Source organism: Mesocricetus auratus, unplaced genomic scaffold (genome assembly GCF_017639785.1).
Source record: "Mesocricetus auratus isolate SY011 unplaced genomic scaffold, BCM_Maur_2.0 Super-Scaffold_4256, whole genome shotgun sequence".
Taxonomy (NCBI): domain Eukaryota; kingdom Metazoa; phylum Chordata; class Mammalia; order Rodentia; family Cricetidae; genus Mesocricetus; species Mesocricetus auratus.
Window position 1 is genome coordinate 6,985,003 of NW_024429182.1, and position 16,021 is coordinate 7,001,023.

The window sequence follows — 16,021 nt, forward strand, 5'->3', positions numbered from 1 at the left end:
GGCTTCCAGAGGAGCAGGCTCGAATTAGCTACGTTTTTATTCCAGTGCAACGTTTGCCAGCCTCAGCACTACTAACATGATACATACAGCCTGGTTGTGGAGGGAAAGCCTGCACATTGAGAGAAGTTTATCAGCATCCTTGCTACCACCCGGGAGGTGAATGCAGCATGCTCTGCCTCCCCTTCCCTCAACCTCACTTACGTCCATCAGAATCACTCCAATCACTGCTGAATATCCATTGAGAAGCAAAGTCATCCTTGGTTGAGAAGACTGACCCAGCTTATCTTCCCTTCAGGAGAAAGTCCACCTTTCTTTCTAGGCCCAGATCTATGGGCTCTCTTTGCCAGGGTTCACGGCTATCAGACACTGACCATCTTGAAACTCTTCATGCTAGACTAGCCTTCCTGCACAGCCCATGGATGCTTCTGTTAACTGATGAAGCTTGAAATCAGACAGGTAGAATCCATTCACCCAATGATATTGGGACAATTCTCCTTCTACTCTGATGCCTGTGGGTGATATAGATGAAGGCCATTAAACTTTTCAAGAGTGACACTTGCAAGCTTCAACTCACAGATAATTGACAAAGGACCATCAAAAGAAGAAGGAAGGAAGGAAGGAAAGAAGGAAGGAAGGAAGGAAGGAAGGAAGGAAGGAAGGAAGGAAAGAAGGAGAAAGGAAGGAAAGAAGGAAGGAAGGAAGGAAGGAAGGAGAAAGGAAGGAAGGAAAGAAGGAAGGAAGGAAGGAAGGAAGGAAGGAAGGAAGGCCTCTTAGGAATGTCACAGGCTGGGAGATGACTCAACCGCTGAGGTGCTTGCCTTACATGCATAGAGACCTAGGTTTGCATCGCTGACACACATATAAAACGCTGGTCACCACAGTAAGTGTCTTTATCTTTCCCCCTGGGAAGGCCAAGACAGGAGAATCCTTAGAAATCATTGGCTAGAGAAAGGGGTAAACTCCAAGTGCAGGGAGAAATTCTCTCAGAAGATGAGGTGGAGGATCAACCTGTGACCTCCATGTGTACATATGTACAAATACACAGACACACACACACAAGCACACATACACACATGCATGCACATACACACACAAACACACACACACACACATACCAATTCCAATGCCAAGTACTGTCCTAGACGTCACATGTAAATAATTACTCATTCTTCATATACACTCACACAAAACATGTTTCTCTCTGTTGCCATGTAATCAGAAGTTTTATAGGATTTTTTCCCTCTACTATCCTAACAAGAGTCACAATCCTTTGGAACATGAGATGAAGGTCCCATACTGGCACCTTACAGAACTACCCAACAGAGCCAAATTATAAGTTATCCCAAGTTTACACACTTAGCTGTGTAAACACCAGCAAAAGGAGTCTCCTTCTTCATACTGCTTCTCTCCTGTAAGTATCACGGAACACAGCTGATGCTACAGCTGCCTCACCGGGGCAAATCTGCACTCAAAGGAGGCTGCAGACAAAGTTTAAGCTTTATAACTCCAAGCTCAGATAATCAGTGGATTATCTCAAAAATTCAGTTTTCATGTTTTTCTCCAAACTTACTGAATTAAAACTCTGAGCCTGGAAAAACCCCAATTTGTAGTATTTAGCAGATTTGCTAGTTATCTATATCTTGAAATCACTCCCATAAGTTTCCAGACTGAGGCTTAGCCCTGGTTTGGTGGTGTCTTATGGCTTTCAACAGGGACATTCCATGGCAGATGAATTAGTGACTACTATGTCCCGGTAGAGGTTAGCTGATAAATTCAAATATATTCACATTATCAAGTATTTTACCCTGTGGAAAATATAGGAACAATGTGTAGAAAGGAATCACATTTTTTTCTGGAATAGTTCCAAGTTAAACTCTTTTCTTTTTGTTTCAGGAAGTGATAAGACAATTCAAAGAAGTTACGTTTGTTAACTATGGAAGTAGCAAAAGCAAATTTGGCAAGCAGCTTTTTGCGTTTAGCAACAGGACAAAATTATTTCCAGACTCAGCATCACAGTTTGATTCATCTCTTGCTACAACAGAAGCTACAGATCCCTTTGCCTCAAGAATGTGATGCCAATAATTAGCTAGCATTTCTTGTGTTGGGAGGAGGAATAAGGACCAAAACTCGAATGCAGAAGCCACACCCACTGGACTGCTGACTATACTCTCTGGTACCATCAGAGATTATCTGAGCCTGTTGAAAAGAAGCAGTTCTGGGAATAGCCATGGCTCCGGAGAAGGACGAGATTTGAGAAGTGGTCTGGAACACTAACCCAGCACTTGGTACTTATTCCCACCACCCAAGTTAGCACAGAATGGTTAAGTAAAAACGACTGTGTCTTAAAGATTTGATGCTGTGTGGCCCTGACTTACTGTAGGACTGTCCACTGTAGCCAAGAGCCATCTAAGCACCGAGGCCAGATAAATTAAATTAATAAATTAAGCTTAATGCTGTTGTTACACATTAATAAGAATAATTTGGGAAGTGAAATTTGGAAAAAAAGCATCTACAGCACTATTTAAGAGTCATATTCTTTTCTGAGAGAGATGAAGGTGGCGAGTAGAGGGGAGAATCTAGGAGAAGTTTACCGTGGAAAATATTAAGCTACACAAAGTTGGGATGTCTTATGATATTTTTTGAGGGAGAAGTCACTTACATGAGAAGCCAAGAAAGCTGAGAACCAAAGGTCTGCACGCTGCTCTCCGGGACACAACTGGAACCCAAAGAGAGTCTCCTTCCCTTCCCCTCAGCTCTTTTATTCCCGCATGTTCTATGCACCGGGCGTGGTCAGTGCTACGAATATGTAAGATCTCTCTCTACAAAAGCCGGTGGAGGAAAAGGGTTATGGTCAATATATAGCAAGAGAAAAGTTAAAATTTAAAATAATAAAAATTAAAAGGTGAAATCTAAGAGTAAATTAATGGAATTATAATTCTCTATACCAAAACAACGAATTTGCTCAATTAAAGAAGAAATTAGACAGACTTGTAACAATCGATATTTTTGGATGATAATTCTTCCAAAATACATTGATACATTTAATTCTAATAAATATTGGGATTGTTACGAAAACTGACGAGTTTATTATAAAGCTTACATGAAAAAATGCATTAAATCTGAAAGAACCTAAATAGAATTGATGAAGAAATCTGGGAGGTTTGCACTGCCTGATGAAACCGTTCAACTGCTTTTCCATGAGTGTGCCATTTCTGCACATCAGGCAAAGGGCTGGGACAGAGAGTCCAGAACCAGAACACACAGTCCCAGGCGTTGCTCTACAGTGAAGACATAACTGCACATCAGAGGGGCAAAGTGTGGCCTCCCCAGTGACTCCTACAATAGCAACTGGATAGCCACACCAAGAGAAAAGAAAACAGTTGCTTAATCCTTACCAACGCTGCACATAAATATCAGCTGCAGTGTAGGCCTAAAGGGGGAAACGAAATGTATACGAGTTCCAGACGAAATGCAGAAGGAAGCACGTACTGCATCAGAGTAAAGATTTAGCCACAAGACAACAGTTAGACTTCAGACAATAAAGACTTTTTGAGCGACCCTCAAGAGATCAAGGACAATACATGGGTTGCAGGAACACGGTCTCAACGCTGCACCTGATAATTCGATCAGGCCTTATTTTAAAAAGGCAGAAACAGACCTCAACAAGGGGATAAGAAGCAGTCAATAGGTCATGGAAGGCAAGCTCAAACCGCTGTGACACCCACAGGTTCAGATGAAAGGGGTTTGCTGTGCAAACCTGCAACCTCGTTTGCCTATAGCAGCACAGATCCAATCATGAGGAACCCCGTTCTGGATCTCATGACCTCCTGAAAGCCACAAACATCATCCCCGCGGAGATTAGGGCTTCCAAGGTCAGGCCTGCATCTTATGCTCAGCTACAGAATTTGAGACCGAATCAATACCGTATAAGCCACAGCGCAGTATTCACCATAGTAAACTGGGGTTCTGCTACCAGAGGCTAAATGGAAACTGGGCAAAAAAGAGCCAATGGGAAGATGAAGACCCACACTTCCCCTCTCTGGGAGTCTGCACACAACAGGTCGAATCCATCTCCCTCCTGGATGTCAGGACAAAGCTGTGCAGCAGAATTGAATTCAACCAAACATTCGGCTTGCGCATGTCTCTGCTCCCCCAGATTCTCAGGAATAAAAATACCATTTGGAATTATGAATAAGCAATCCCAAGAAAACAATAAGGGATGCTGAATAAGCCAGTCATGGAGGTGAGTTCCTTCGGCAAGGCTAAAGCTGATGTTTAGCACAAGTTCTCAAAGAATTTTGTCTTCGCATAGTAGCGAGGATGAGGACGTCCTCATAGTAGCTGGGATGGCGTTAGTGGAATTGGCAGAAGATTCTGGGCTTCAGGATCATAGCTCCTCCAAGAACTGAACCAACCCCACTCGGTCTCCCACCACCGTGGCTGACACTGGCATGGTTAGTAAAGAGATCACTGGGTTGTTGCTATACTACCTTTTGCTTCATCCCTAGATGATAGCCAGGTTCTTCAATAGCCTCAGATACTCACCTGCAGAATTAGTAACCTTGGAAAGGGAAATACACAAAATAATAAATTTAATTTTCTTCTTGTAAACAAAACAATAAATGCATTAATCTGGGTCCAGAGAAACAGAACAGGCCCAGTAGACTACTTAAAGAGATTTATAAAGATAAATCTCAGGTGATCTTGACAGCAGTGAAGCCCCGTCATCTGAGCATGGAAGGCTGAGGAAAGTTAGGATACAGCTCTAGTCAAGGCTTGAGAAGCAGAGCTGAGGGTGTAAATCTGAGTGTGAATGCAAAGTTCTGAGAAACAAGCATGCTAAGGATGTAAGTCTCAGGCCAAGGACAGGAGACAAGTGGCTCTGTGAAAACTTTGCCTTTGAAGAGAACAGATCCTAGGAGACCAGGAGAATTCTGGAGAGAGAAGAATGAGAGTCCACAAAGAGATGCCACATAGAGACCAGGAAGATAGGATGCACCAGGTGTTCTCTGGTAAGATAAGGTCAGGTGGGTTAATAATTAAGAGAGAGATAGCCAGTAAGAAGCCCTCGTCATCGACCAAGAGTTAATAATTAATATACCTCTGTGTGCTTATTTGGGTTGAAGGGCAGCAGGACCTAGGACAGAAACCTCCATCTTCAACCAAGAATCTGGGAACTTCACTGTCCAGGAGTCTCATAAGCCCAACCATCACAGACAGCAAAGACAAGAATTAGGAAGCTTACAAAGGGAGGGTAGACAGGGAATAAAGGTCATTGCAGCAGGGAGTGCTTGGGTCTGTCTTAACCGGTATTGTCTGCCATGGCTGCCCTTCCCGTCAGGCCTCCCTTGAGAAGGAGGGGGAAAAAATAAACAGCAGGGAAGTTCAGCTAAGGAAGTGATCTCCATAGTGCATCAGCAAAGCCTGGGCAAACATTCTCTTGAGCTCTCACAGCTAACTCAGGTCTCACTTTGAGCCTTTCCCAACTCCATGGTAATTTATTCCAGAGATGCCCTGCCCCCAAATGACAGCAAGTCCTTGGAGGAAGACAGAAAACAAAACATAACTTTGAAACCAAAAACCAACCAAACGATGCCAGACATAGATTAAGCTTTTGTGATCATCCTCCCCTTATGGGTAAATATGGGGCTGTTGTTGCTGTTGTTGTTGTTGCGGGGTGGGGGTTGTAGGTTTGTTTGCCAAATAGAAAATAACCGGAGACACTGGGGTTGCATTGATACAAAGCCAGTAAGAGAAAGATGCCCGATCAAAGAGGGACGCTCTTGCTTCTGAGTGACACACTGTACACCACAGTCAGGCAATTAATGCTCCTAAGACTTGGTGCACTCAGGGAGCCCTCCTGGCTGACCTCCAGAACACTATTCTACAACCTTCCAACAGAAATGGCCAAAGGTGCTTAACAAACAGGTAAGGCGTGATGAGGAAGCAGGGTGTGGGGGTGCAAGTTACGGGAGGGGGGAGGAGGAGAGACATGTGCAGCTTGAGTCTAGCGCAGACCTGAGCTCTGTTCTTCCCTAAGCTGCTCATTGCACGCACACGCATCTGTCTTCATTCCCAGCACAGAAGCTGCCATCAGGGACAGGAGCTAAAGTGGAACATGAGTCAGACGCCAAGATGAATACACTCATTTGCTAAGTCCTACAGCAAATCTGAATATTAGCTCTGTAATCAAATAGGAAGGTTTTTTAGGGGGTCTTAGTGCTCTTTTTTCTTTTTGCAAGACCAGTGAACCAGTTGAAACCTGTAAAAGAATGCATACATACATATACATACACACACATATACATACATATACACACACACATACATATGTTAACTATTAAATGGGATTTTTAAAAAGAGCAACTGAAAAGAAAAAAATGGGGGAAATTAAAATGTCTCAGAGGCATTTACCCAAACTATAAACACATGTTTATATAAAAAAACTTGCAGACAAATATTTCACTCAATATTAATAGCCCCAAACTGGTAACCTTGGATATCCATCAATTTCTGAGGGGGTAAACAAAGCAATAGAACAGAATGTCATTCAATAGTGACAAGGAATATAATATTGATACATGCTAGGATGTGTGTGAGTTCTGAAAACATAAAATGATTCAGAACACCTAGTAAAGCAAGGTTCCAGTCACACAGTATGGCCAGAAAATGCAAATCCTTAGAGAAAGGAAAGTAAGCCAATCCTGGAGCCATAGGAGTGGGAACAAAGGGACACAGAGAGGTAAATAGATGGACATAGCACATGATTACAAGACACTTAGCAACTCAGCAAGTTTAGCGGAGAATAATGAATCACTTTGTAAGGACCTCAGAACCAGTGGATACTGTTTCAAGTTGCTGGGTCCTAACTCCATTTGCAAACAAGCTATCAGGACGGTCTCTCGGTGAAGAGCAGCCGCTGTGGTCACACACTGCAAAGGCTCCCCAGGCCTATCTTGTCACTCACACCTCCAAGGCGGACATATAAGCAGTCCTGGGCCACTACAGCACTTCATGGGTCCCGCCTTAAGGATCATTCCAAAGCCTGAGATTTCTCTAAAACTGGGAGCGGGACCCATCTCTTTCAACTTTCAGCCTCAGGTTGAGAGTGTTAACATCTGCCAGACCGTTTCTCCAGCCTCGCACTGAAAGTCCATTTGCAATGGGAAAACTGTAAAGGAACCTAGAAAGGACAGTAGTCACCATAACAAGAGAGACTAAGTACATTCAGCCCCGGAAGTCCATCGTCTCTCCAGTCATTTCTTTCAACAGCTGATTCTCCCCTACTGTTATTATACACACACACACACAGAGAGAGAGAGAGAGAGAGAGAGAGAGAGAGAGAGAGAGAGAGAGAGAGAGAGAGAGAGAAATAACAACACATTCATACAAATCCCTTCTGAAGGCCAATATCAAAGCCAGCAGGCAAGAGATATTCCATCCTCTATCTGAGCTTGACTGGGGCGGGAAGGAGGTCATTTCTAGCATGCAACAGCTGAGACCTCAGACCCAAACAGCTCCATCATTTTAAGTCCGTGTGCTTGAAAGACTAAGCACTTGTTTGAGAAATTTGTCTCAACACTCTTCCCTGTCCTAGGCAACCATCCTGAGGGGTTGACTGAACCAGCAAGTTTGCCCTCATGCCCTCGTGCTGTCCCTAGAAGATCCTCCCTTTTCCTGGCCGCCTGTGTGGCTGACATCGCTGAGGGAAGCAGCTTTTTGCAACCAGTTGGAAGAAGGTTGGCTCAGGTGGGGGAATGAATGGTGAGAACAGATGTTCTCTGATTCAGATATCTGGTCTCATGCAAATATTGTCAGAAATAGACAATGAGAGAGCCACAGAGGAAGTACAACCGACACATAAACCTTGTTTCTAAAACAAACTCCTAAGCCACCCACAGACATGAAGTGAGTCTCCAGGGATGTGAATCAGAGACAGCCTAAGATGCAAGCCCTCAGCTGCAGAAATCTTACCTCATTAGGGACAGCAGGAAACTCTTCTCATTCTCCAGGGGATGGACGATCTCAGCACCAAGGCACTAGAAGTTTCACAGTTTCAAATTCACTCCTCTGGACTTAACACCCTCTAGTCCATTGTCAACAGGCGGAGCTGAAGCATGGAGGCCACTCATGGACAATATGAGGTGCTAAACTGAATCACACAAAATATTAGACAACCGTACTGTATTGCCGCTTCTGCACTCCCTGAACAGTGGGTAGGATGTGCACCATTTATCTGTTTTACAGACAGACAGGAAAATTAATTTTCAGAGTTAATGATGTATTCAAAGACATAAAGACATAAAGCAAAATAGCGCAGAGAAGAAGCCTGTGTCCTGATACCTGCCAGGCTGCTTTTGCAAGGTAGTGGTCATGGTAGTCAGGATGTGGGCCTTTAGCTCACCAAAGACGTGTGTGTGTGTGTGTGTGTGTGTGTGTGTGTGTGTGTGTGTGTGTGTATGTATGTATAGATAGGTAGATTTAGATATAGATAGATATATGAGTGTTTGTGTATCTGTCTGTCTGTGTCTCTGAGTGTGTGTGTGTAGTTGTATAGATTTATGTATATGTGTACACACATGTTTCTATTTGTGCACACTTGTCTGTATGTGTACATGCAGAGAGGCCAAAGGTCAGTTTTGGATATCTTCCTCTGTGGGGGTCCTGTTTCCCCTCAGCCTGTGGCTACCAGGTCAAGAGGGGAAAGAGGTATAAGGGGTGACAGAAAGCTTTGGTGACCCATGAGCACTAACGGTGACAGTCCTCCAGGAGACAGACTTGGGTGAATCAGCTCAATAAGGAATATTTAGGGTTGGAGAGCCTGGGACAAACCCTAATTTGCATTAAGTGACACACTCCTATCACAAGGCTTAGTGTGTGACAGTAGGGTCCTATAGAAGAGACCCTAGCACAAGTCTTCTCAGCAGGGATCTGTGCCAAAGGTCAAGCTAAAGATGACCCAGTGCCTGGTTTTAGAGACAGCTTTTAGGTGGGGGTCAGTCCTCCAGGCCCAGGGACATTCTCCAGATAAGGTCAGGGAGCAGGAAGCTTTGCTGGAGGCAAGGAGCTCCATGTCACCATGGAGCAACATAAGCTTCCAGGCCATGAGGAGGCTGCAACCTCTGACAAGCCAGCAATGTCTTCCAACATCCCTCCATCATTTTCCACCACCTTATTGAGGCAGAGTCTCTTGTTGAACCTGGATCTTACCAGTTGGGATAGACTGGCTGGCCAGCAAGGCCCTGGGACCTGCCTGTCACACCTGCCTGGTGTTGGGATTACAGATACATGTCAGGATTCTGGGTGCTGAGTCTTCACGTCCTCAAGTCTCTACTGCACCCACTGAGTCAGCTCCTCGGCCCACATAAGAACTTGTCATTGGAAACAAAGGATGCTTCACCCAGTGTCAGAAAAACCATTCCCACCCACCTCCCGCCCTCTGTGCAAATGACACCAGCCCTCTGTGTCATTTGACACCAGGCCAGAAGGAAGCATGGGCTGCCAGGCCCATGGAGTCAATGGGCAGGGAAGAGCAGGTGAGGAGGGCAGTGAGTCCAGAGGATCTTAGTCCCTAAGGGCGGTGTCTGCCACCAGGGACTCCTCTCTGTTTCTGGACCATTCACCTTGCTGCAATTATCAAATTTACTCTTCATGAAGATTTCACATACGAAAGGAAGGACAATGGATGCCCGTAGGTAGGGAATTGACTGGTGTGTGTGTGTGTGTGTGTGTGTGTGTGTGTGTGTGTTGTGCACCTTGCTCACCATTAGTCAGCTGCTTGCAGAGGATCTTTGGCCTCCTCTAACTGCAGAGACTTCATTAACTATCTCCAGCCATCTCTGCTCTATTGACTTAGCTTAACGGGAAAGGCAAACCAAAGAATTCTCCCAAAGAAGCCACCATGTTACAGGCACCCTGTACTCTACAGTTAAGAACAGCCCAGACATAGAATCTGCTACAAGCCATCCTCGAGGGAGGAGTGGGTTTTTAAGAATGTCCTGTACATACACGGTGGAGTGTTGTCCAGACACAAAAGGAATGAAACCCTGGAATATTCAGAGATGTGAGTAAGCCTAAGGGCAGCACGCTGCTGAGTTAAACAAGAACAGAAAGACAAATACCATCTAATCACTTAAAAAGTTGAGGCCTAGGTAATCTATGGGGCCTTGGGTAGTATTCACCCCTGGCATCCAATAGACTTTGAGTGCCCATACCACAATACGGGAGGCTCTCTCAGCCGGGTCTCTTAGGGGAGGGCCTAGGCCCTGCCCTGGATGAAATGACAGTTACTGAAGATCCACCATGGAGGACCTCACCCTCCTTGATGATCAGAGTAGAGATTGGGTGAGGGACTGGGGCCCTGGTGGGGAGGGCGGGGAAGGAGGGGAGGCAGAGGGAGCTAGGGTTGACATGTGATACAAGATTGTTTCTAACCAAAATAAAAAATAAAAAAATTGAGCTCACAGAAGCAGGAAATAAAAATTGATTCATCAGAGAGCTATGGAGGACACAGAGTGGAGAGAAGCCATTTAACATATGCAGGAGGGTGTGGTGGGCTGACGGACAGCTTCTAATGTTCTGTGGTACATCATGGGAGGCCTCAGAAACAACTGATGGCACATTTCAAAAAAAAGCTACTAGAGAGTATTTTAAATATTCAACACAGGAAGAGATGATAAATGTTTGAGGTGAGGAATATGCAAGCTACTCTAATGTCATTATATGCTGCAAGTATTGAAATATTTTAGCGGACTCCATGAATATGTGCAACTATTATCTGTCACTTAAATATATGTGTGTGTGTGTGAAACACACACATCTATACACATAAACATGCATATATATTTATATAAGAGAGAGTCCTGCTTGAAAATGAAAATAAATTGACACACAAACATTTAAGACAAACTTTTCATAAAAAGAAGAATCCACATCACTTCCATTGGTGACTGGAAACCAGCAGCGTATGTCACATCCACGTGATCCCATCCTCTCCTAGGTAAAAAGCCATGAGATTTGTACACATATAACCATGTGGGTGAACCACGGGTGCATAACACCAGGTGGAAAGAATGAGGGGTGAGGAACGGTAGGAAACCCAAAGTAGGTACCATGTACTCTCTGGAAAAATCCCAAGATTAAACTTCAAGGGCCTGCATTAGTACTTACCTCAAAGCTAGGACCAAACACCTGATGGACGCAACATAAGGAAGGCTTGTTTGAGCTTACAGGAAGGAAGTCTAGTGGTAAGAGCAGGAAGTGCTTATCCCACACAGAGGAAGTGGAGCCTGCTTGCTTTATTTCCCTTTGATCCAGGAGCCCAGCCCACAAAATGCCACTGCTCACATTTAGGGTGAATCTCCCTTCCTGTCTCAATTAGCATGGTCTAGGTAACCTGGTCTAGATAACCTCTCACTGACATCCAGGGATTCGTCTCCTTAGTGATTCCAGTTTCACCTGTTCATGGAGTGCTTTAAATATCTCAGTACTTGCATACAATGTGCAATAATCATAACAGAGTAAGTGGGGTGTCCCTTGCCATCAAGTTGATCTTTAAGATTAGCCATCACAGAACCGAGTGCGTAGCGTAAACGGGAAGGAGATGACAAGATTCCAAGCCAATCAAAGAGTAAGGCAGCGCTGGCCACGTGTGTCTGCCTCCCTGGCCCCTGTGGAGCAGACCTGTGGATGGATGAGGCAGTAGGCCACGGCGCAGCCTGGGCTGCACTCTGCACTCGTAACCTCATATTAACCAAGCTGACGAGCCCAGAACTAGAGCTTTGCCTTGTCTACAAACTGTCAGTAACTAGCACCCTGAAAATCTGCTGAACAAACGGACCCCCTTTCCCATCTCAAGGTCACTGAGGCTGTTTTCATTTGGAGTCATTTGAGTTTAGCTTCAGCACAGAAAAGGAAATGGAAAGAGACCTTCATGACAACTTATTGATTAAACTGTATCAGAAATTATGAGGAGTGATTCAACCATTTCAGAAAAAAAGCATATCAGAGATTATAAGGAGCGATTCAACCATTTCAGAATAAAAGCATATCAGAAATTATGAGGAGTGATTCAACCATTTCATAAAAAAATCTAGACCTTGGCCATAGCCCAACATGCCCCCTGCCCTTGGTCTGTGTTTAGAAAATCCCCTGCCAAAGGAAATTTTGTTATTGGCATCACCAGATTGTGCCAGTCGCTGGGCTTGGCTTCAGCCCAGTACTTTCCAGACATGAGGCCCCCAAGTGGAAACTAGACCATAGCTTCTTCCAGAGCTGCAAATGTAGTCCAGTCAGGACAGGTTTCATCATACACCAACATGGGTGGGTACTGAGCTGGACCCAAACTCCCAGCTGTGGAACTTTCTTCCTGAGAACCACTCAGGACACAGCTTAGGAATTCAGCCTGTTGGACCCCATCTGCATCTAAGTCCAAGGTCTTCCTCCAAGAACCTCCCACAGTGGCATTTTTATGGGAATAGCTCTTAGGTTACACACTTGAGTCTTCATGAACTGTGTTTCCCCAGGCAAGTGGCGCACTTCCAACGAAGTTCGGGAAGGGTCAGACAGAACGCACCAGCAGCGTAGGAGAAGAGCCTTCCTTACAAACCAGGGGACCTGACATGAGGCAAGCAAGCAGACACCCCTCCATTCTTGTTTCCACCAGCTTCAAACACTCAAATACGGGGCTCATCAGGATGAAGATGTCCTGTGATATGGGAAAGGTCAGTCTCTCGGCCCGCAGTTAAGAAAATATTTGCAGTAGGAACAGGATGACCAACAGGCCAAATGGGAGCCCCAAAGGGTAGATCTGCAGTTACCAGATGCCACTATTAGCCTGCTGCCGTATGCACAGCCTCTTGGGTTTTGGATTTAAAAGAGGGAAGTCCCCAAGAGGCCCTTGTAATTGTGGGAACAGCTCTAGGAGTTCTCTGCAGGCTCTAAGTAAGGCAAAGAAGCTAAAATAAATGCCAAAATGGCTCCTAAAAACACCAGCTACAATCGTCTGAGACTCCATCAATGCATGAGGCACACAGTTCTCTCAGTCTCTGCTTTGAGAGTTTTCTAACAACTATCCCATAAAAGTGGCATAATTTTTTTTCATAAGAGCTGACCTAATGGATCTCAACACAAAGTAAAGAAGGAAAAAGGAAAGGGGGAAATCTGTGTGGCCATTGAAACCAAGGGACACATGGCAATCTGACAGTTTTTGTCTAGTAACAGAATTTTTAGCATTTAGGTTTAGTTTTAGAATGTTCTGAGAATATAGATATAACTATAACCCAGTGTCAGCCATCAAGCAAAACTGCCAGGACTAGTGGGTTCCAACTACAGCAGCACAGGAGAATTGCCTGGAGACTTTAAAAATATTGACAACTGAATCTGATCTTCAGAGAACCTGATGCAATCAACCTAGGATGTCCATCATCATATCAGGGAAATATTTTCATTATCTCTTTCAGTTCACATAATGTTGCAAGTTAAGCACCCTTAAATACCAGGTAAAAAGCCAGTATCTAAATAAAGAAGAAAGTTATCTGAAGTTCCTCATCTACTGTGTAAGGAACTTAGAAATACTCAAATGAGTCTGTTGCAAATATGAGTCCACTAGTAAAATATTTAGATTTTTGTCTAGTATGGAGATATGTAAATACCTTTATTGGAGACAATTAAGAAAAGAAGAGATTGGAGGCTAGGAACAAGAAAAGAGTGTATGGCAAACACAAATGTTTGGGAATGAATGAAAGAAATGGCAAGGGTCTGTAAATTAATTTGGGTTCTGTACTAGCCTATACCAGCAATTTCCATGAGATCAGAGATACCACAAAATCTTTCTGTGAAGGTTTGAATCTCATATTCTAAAACACTCTTAAATCTCTTTGATTCTCCTCAACTATCCCCATCCTATTCCACATAACACTCTCTTAAATCTATTTTCACTTAGCTTGTATATGGTTACTATCCAGAAATACAACTACACATCTCAACAAATAGAGATCTCTCTCAACAAATAAGGAATCTAGAGTTAAGGTGGAGCCACACATGCAAATAGAGATCTCTCTCAACAAATAAGGGATCTAGAGTTAAGGTGGAGCCACACCTGCATGCACAGTCAGTGGTGTCTCAGTCCTTCCCTTACACAAAGATGTCTGATAGTTACCCTACCTGAAGTCTTGGGTTCATGCTCCATCTAGAAAGAAGACAGACTTTAGCCGGGCGGTGGTGGCGCACGCCTTTAATCCCAGCACTCAGGAGGCAGAGGCAGGCAGATCTCTGTGAGTTCGAGGCTAGGCTGGACTGACAGCCTCCAAAACAATACAGAGAAACCCTGTCTCGTAAAACCAAAATAAATAAATAAATAAAAACCAAAAAAGAAAGAAAGAAAGAAGACAGACTTTAAAAAGGAATGGGGACATGTACTTCAGGAGAAGCAAAACCACCAAAAATCCTAAGCAGGTTTCAATTTATATCTCATTGGTTATATTTATATAGAGAGATGTAATTAGAATAAATAAATGACCCAGAGACCAATATTGGGGTTCAAACTTCAAGCTGAATATCAGAAAAGCAAAGCAGCTGGCCACTAGCTTCTTACCTCTACCTAAGGCTGAATGAGCTGATCCTGTCTCCACAAGCTCTCGCCAAGCCTCAGGTTGTAACCTCTCCTCAGTGTGACTGAAGAATGAATGCCTGATACTGACTACTTGCTCTTGCCTTTTATACCCCTCTAGTGCTGGGATTAAAGGTGTGAGCTATAATCCCCTTTTAGACTTATTCACTCTTGTGGAGATCTGGATGGCCTTGGACTCACAGAGATCCATCTATCTCTTAATTCTGAGCCCTAGTATGTAAAGGTGTGTGCCACCATCTCCTAGCTTCTGGATGCTGGAATTAAAGGTGTGTATCCCCACTTTCTGATTCTGTTGCTTGAAGATGACTTTGCTTTTCTGAATCCCCAAGTCAAGCTTTAATAAATCATAAATCATATATCCCTACATAGGAACTTGTATCATTATTAGCTGCAAGGGAGTCCAGATGTACATTTTAGCAAATGAACTTTTACTTGGAGGGATGAGAGAGATCCCTGAGGCTTGATTTGTAGAGTGCATTTCCCAAGGAATGTTCCTCTGCTTCCATTCCTGTTCTCGGCCATTGTCCCGCATGGTAACCAGTTACAATTCTAAAAAGTAAATGCGAAATCATTACAAAAATCTACTGCACTCCACATCTCAACTAAAATGTCCCATCCATAGTTTTCCTGGAATCTTCAGACATGCCCCCGTTTCTTGCTGTGTGACAGCAATGTACTTAGTGCTTCCTTTTGTCATTCCTGTTACATTTATTGTGTAAATAGATGTTTGAAGCCTGTTTTCTCTATTATGTTGTTATGTCTATGTAGTAATTTGCTTACACCATAGTGCAGTCCCAGTGTTTGGCATGAAAAAATAATGAGGTTTTTTTTTTGAGAAATAAATGAACCCATAAAACGAATGGAAAAACGAAACAAGTAGGGCATAGTTATTGAGACACATATACCCTGTGCTATATCTGACACAAATATCCAAAGCCTAGTATCTAAAGAAGAATCAGTGTTATTCTGTCCTCAACAGGCCTTGTTTAAATCTAGGAGTGAGCTAAGAAATCATAAAAGCCACACATTATAAAACCAACATGGAGAACTAGACTTCTAAACATCCCACCAGTGAACGGTTTCTGAAACAAAGCAAAATAAACTTACAAACATCTTGTCAAAATTATAAACAGAAAATAACGTCTTGAATGCTCCAAATAAATAATAATGAAGCAAACTAATCACCTATTTGGGACATATTAAATGCTTGCATATTCTTTAGTGTGTACTTGTCAATGGATTTTAATAGCGTAGAATGTAAGAAAATTCCTAAATGCATCTCTGACTTCTTACATTTCCCAGATCCCCTAATCAACTCAGAGTCTTATCCTTCTAAACAATTTCCTCTACATATCCTAGAAGTCTCTCTGAGCTTAAGCTCATAGACGGTCT